Consider the following 5,830-nt stretch of genomic DNA (forward strand, 5'->3'; position numbering starts at 1 on the left):
GTTCTCTATGTGGGGTGAATCCCAAGAAAAGATTTGTCACATATCAATGTCAAATGGAGAAACCAGTGTGTTCGCTATGCAGATTTCAAAATGAGGTCTTTCAGACCAGGGAGAGAGTTTTTTGCTGCCAAGCTTGATGACCAGAATCAATCCCTGGGATTCACATATAGAAGAAGTTGTACACAGACACAGACACACACACACACACACACACACACACACACACACACACACACACACCAAATAAATTGATGCATTCTTGGTTACAATGGCAAATAACTCCAACTTCTCCCCTAATTGATAGACTTCATTTTCCGACTGACTACTAGCACCTCTTCAAATGTTACCTAATATGTCTCAAGGAAAACCAAAGCTACACTCTTCCTCATTTTCCAAAGCTTGTTCTTCCTAATGAAATGACAACTCCTTCTTCTAGTTGCTTAAGTTGCAAATTAAATCATTCTGGGTCTTCAATTTCTTTCATATCCCAATTCAATAGCAAGCCCTCTCAGCACCACTCAGCCTGTGTCTGCTATAGTCATCACACTAGTTCAATCCCCATAACCTCTCACTTGGAACTAACCAATGTTGTTTTCATGCTTTCCATCCTACAAAGCTCTTCTCCACACAGAAGCCAGAGTCATTCTTTTCAAATGTAAATGCCATTGACTTTGGTTTTAAAGGTCTAAGAAGTATCCTAGTTTATTCTACTCCAATCAAACTGGCTCCTGGATTCTTCCTCTAACATACCCAGCTTGCTCCTATCTCAGAACCTGAATGGGTTGCACTATTTTCCTGGGAAACTCCTCCACTAATATTCTTGCTGCTTGCTCCTTTTCTTCAGACTTCTGCATATACTTTCTTCTTAGGACAGTCTTTGATGCTCACTACATGACTCCCCCCCTCCCCCATACTTTATTCCCTTTCCAGAAGTCTAAGGATTTATGTAGGAATACTATACATTTTTATTTAGGACAGTCTTACTTCAGCCTATATTATTCAGATATAAGAGGGAATAATTGTTGTTCATATGCTGTTATTTGCTGAAGTGGTTGTTCTAACCTTCCCATGTTTTTATAGCTTTTAGCATCATCTAATACATTGGAGAAAACAACCTGCCTGTTTTCCCCAGTTAAAGTATTGCTAAGAATCTGCAATTTGTTTTCTTCTACACCATCTTACACTTAGACATACAAAGAACATGGCATGCAAAATAAATAAGCCTAGAATGCAGATGCTCAAAAATATGTGTTGAATAAACAAACGAGGTTGACAACTATCTGATATATATCATATGTCCTGCTAAGAACCAGGGAGAACAAGACAAACATGGTTCCTGGCAGTATTCAGGCCTCATCTGAGAAACTCTGGTTTGACTAGCCGTGGGTAAAAATTAAAAACAGATATATAATGCACACACTCATATGTGAAGTGGCTCAAATAATTCTCAAGTACTGGCTAGGTTAAAATCCTGTGGGCTAAACTTATCTATCTGGTGAGAGAATCAGAGAAAGGTATATGGTAGGCACCAGAGTAATTCCTCCCCTCTGCCGAAAGCACAATTTTGATTGTGTACATCAAGGAAAACTTAAGGTATTTGCATGAACCTAAATCACATAGCTGTTAAAGATCCACTGAGATCAATTCCTAAGTTCTGTTACTTGGTGAAAATTATAAAAGTTTTGAGACAGGTGTGGTGGCCCAAGCCTGAAATCCCACTCTTAACAGAGGAAGGACTGAGAATTCAAGGTTATCAGCTGCTACATAGTGATTTTGAAGCCAGACCCTGCCTCAAAAAACAAAAAAGAAGAAGAAGAAAAAGGGAGGGGGTTGTCTACACAAATAATGTTTTTTGGATACTAGTTAAAATGTAAAGTATTTATAGACCAAAATATTTCCTGACAATAAATGAGGAATGGGGTCTTGAACTGGATGAAAATAAGTCACTCAAACCTACTCAATGTATTTGCTTTATAAACAAACCCATGCACACAAACCTAACTATATCCTCAGGCTAAATTTCCACAAGTAGAAGGCTGCTAATTCAAATGATTCATGTACATACTTATCCAGATCTTCAATTTCACTTGAGGATCTTACTTTTTAAAAAGTATAGGTTTTCTTGTGGCTGCAGAAATGGTTCTGCAGTTAAGAGCACTTGCTGCTCTTTCAGGGGATCTGCATTTGGTTCCCAGAACCCATATAAGTCAGTTCACAACCACCTATAACTCCAGTCCAGGGCATCCAACTCCTTTTTCTGTCTCCTACAGACTCTTGCAAGTTAAACTCACATGGAAACATTTTTTTTTTAAGTAGGAGCTTTATGCTCCTATTCAATTTTAGAGGTGCTCCAAGTACAAACAACTGAATTTCTAAACATTTTAAGGAATAGTTCAAAAAGTCTGAAGCTAATAATTCTTACTTCTGACAATAAAATTAATATCACTCCTGTATATTTTTGGCACTGTTCCTGTATATACCTGTTTCTTACCACAATTTATGTATTTGTTTTCTTATTTAGCCATACTTTTATCACCTCCTTCAGACTCTCAAGTGTTCCAAATGATGCAAAGCTCTTAGAACAATAGTACCTCAGGAGCAGCAATGCCTACTTCCCTGCCTGTTCTGAGATTCTAATTCTGGAGATATGAAATAGAACTGGAGAACTTGTGGCAGGCTTTTTTGATGACTCTGGATACAGAGTCCACAAGGTTTACTATGACAAACTGAAAAAAAGACTAGAGGCTATCTTAATGTACATCACATAACTAATGCATAGAAATACATACTTGAAAAGGTATAGTAAATCAATTGAATAAGAGATCAAGAAAATATCTAGGTCTTCTTTGAGGGAATCACCTCATATAGACCCCAAAACAATTATATTAGAAAGTACTTGCAGTATATATTGCAAGAACCACTTAGGAAGTCCACACTGGAGGGAATGAAGAACTCACCAGACTTTATGAATTCTACAAAAATAAAAAGGTCTGCAGAGTATTAGGCAATTTAAACTGCACATCTCAGATAACCAGAAGAGCATGCAAACTTGATGAAACATTTTAGCATTTATTAGACTGGGATTTTATGTTTAATTTTCTCCTAGGTCTTTAACCCTAGTTTCCCAGACATAAGTACTTGCTGCCTCACTAGAGGCAGAGGGGGGGAAAATGAGTTTCAAGAGAGAGAGAGATTATGATTAAGAAGTTTTTTTTTTTAATGTGGTAATGATCTTCTGTCATTTTCAGAAAAAAAATGACTTTTAAATATCCAGTTACCAAACATATTTAGAAAAAAACCTTAAGCTAACCCAAATCATTAATTATTCACACAGCCATAGACAACATGATAGCTTGAACTTAGTACTTAGATAAGGAGATCCCGGCTCACTGTTTGTTTAAGTATCTTTGTTCTCCATGTGGTCTCAGCTCAGCAATACTGAAGGGCAGAGCCTCTGTTCTCACATCTCAACTCTTTCCTTAGCTCTCCAGGGTCATGTTGGTCATTGTTTCCTACTTGCTGTGGTAACCAAAAGTAATTCTCTTTCCTGGAGAAGGGTGTTGGGGAGTTAACTAATACTAATAATTGCAAAACTTGAAAGCAACAGGGTACTGATACTTACACTTGATAACATTTACTGTTAAGAAAACGAGAACTAGAGACTTTGAGTCACTTGAAATTTCAGAAAGAAACCTCTGTCCTTATGTTAAAATGTGTTCATTGGAAGTACTCTTAAGAAACTGATCTGTTACGATGAGGCAAATCCAGAACCCAAGAATCATGAAAATTGGCATTAAAAATAATGCTTGGAAATGGAAATATTCCTATCCTATATGCATTTTTCAACATAATTAAATGGCTTATAAAAATGCATGGCCACAAATAAAAGGTCTACTACACACCTACACACACACACACGTGCACACATATAGCTGCATGCTTATGTCTTCCAGTTTTGAAAATCATTCACTAAGATGGCATATGTCATATATTATCTCTCTATGTCCACTAATATTTAATCCATTGACTTGAATTAAATAATTTTTTAATGAATTGAGGGCAGTGAGATGACAGTCCCAGTGAAAGCCTGGTGACATTGGTTTGAGCCCCAGAATCCATGTAAAGGTGAAAGGAGAGAACTGATTACACAAAGTTTTCTTCCAATTTCAATACATATGCTGTGTGTGCACCCATAAACACACAGACACACACATACACACACACACACTGTGCTCTGAACACACAATAATAATTTTTAAAAGTTAGTTGACATGTTCAGTGACAGGACCAGTTAACCAAAACATGTTATAATTAGCAAGCTACTTATTTGTAATTTCCCTGATGTATATTTTTAGGACTACTCTGTGTGCATATATTATGTTACTTACCACGGTATATGTATTTGTTTTCTTACTTAGCCACACCCTTGCTAACGTGTGCTAACTTGGAAAGCTATTTATAGTATAGCATTAGGTAAAATAATATAAATATGCACTAATGTCATAATGGTAAAAAAAAAAAAGTACTTGAAAATAAGGCAGAGAACCCAATTATATCAAAATGTTAAAATGTGACTTTAGGAGATTCAAGTACGGGTATTGTTTCTTTTCTACTTCCCATTTCCCTTAATAAATGTTCCTTAATCTACTACTTTGAGATATCAGGACTTAGGAGAAAATAGTATGGGAGTGTTACATTATTTTTATGAAAGTGCTTGTATTTCTGACACAAAGTCATTTCTATCTAACTTGTAAACTATTCAAGCAAGAACACTCAGTAGAAGATAAGTTGTGGCAGTTTTGTCCTAGCCAAGACTATGTTCAGCCTCAAACTCCAGGAATCAGTGGAGTCAAATTCAGGTTTATTTGGGGGACAGAAGTGGCCCTTTTAGGACTGACTGCTGGAGCAGCTTCAGAGTGTCACAAATGACCCAGGTTCCTTCTTTCTTCCCAAGCATCCTCAGACTATGGCTTCCATCTTCACGTTTTCCACATTACGCTCTCTTTTATTTTTGTCATGAGACACTATTTCCGTCTATGTGTCAGAAGAGGAGGGTGAGGGAGGGAACTGGAGGGAAGGAGAGGCTCTGTATTAGAAAAAGAAATGAGTTTCTATCATTTGAGAGCTTTCCTTATGGGTACCCATAACTGCATGAGATCTAGGGAGGTTAATTTTTTTATGATAATACTTTATTTAAATTTGAAACAAGCTTGTTTTACATGTCAATCCCAGTTCCCTCACCCTCCCATCCTCTCCTGCCCCCACTACCCCTATCCTACCCCCTTTCTACTCTCCAGGGAGGGTGAGACCTTTCATGGAAAGTCTTCAAAGCCTGTCATATCATTTGGAGCAGGGCCTAGGCCCTTCCCCATGTGTCTAGGCTGAGGGAGTATCCCTCTATATGGAATGGGCTCCCCAAAACCATTTGTTTACTAGGAATAAATACTGATTCACTACTAGAGGGAGGTTAATTTTTTAGCTAGGCACCCTGATACCCTTCTTCCTCAAGAAAAAAAGGGGGGACCGGAATCTTTCTAACAAAGGGGGAAAGGACAAGAAGAACTGTATGGCCCAATTTGCCCGTCTTCTCATTCAAGGAAAACACTACTATCCTTCCTAGAAAACCCCCAAATTTCAGTCAGTTACTATAGGGAGCTCAGAGTGCAGAATCCAAGAGCCCTCATGGGGTTACTGGTACTTCTTGTCAAGTGTATGCTATGAATTCACGCTCACTGCAGCAGTATATACTAAGGTTGGAATGGCAAAGAGAAGATTAGCATGGACCCTGTGCAAGAATGACATAAAAATTCACAAAATTTAACATATAAAC

General features: G+C 37.7%; 1 pseudogene; it reads left to right on the forward strand.

The window, feature by feature from the left end:
- The first annotated feature begins 5,731 nt into the window (after window positions 1-5,731).
- Window positions 5,732-5,830, forward strand: LOC127233151 (uncharacterized; annotated as a pseudogene).

This window comes from Phodopus roborovskii, unplaced genomic scaffold, assembly GCF_943737965.1.
Source record: "Phodopus roborovskii unplaced genomic scaffold, PHOROB, whole genome shotgun sequence".
Taxonomy (NCBI): Eukaryota; Metazoa; Chordata; class Mammalia; order Rodentia; family Cricetidae; genus Phodopus; species Phodopus roborovskii.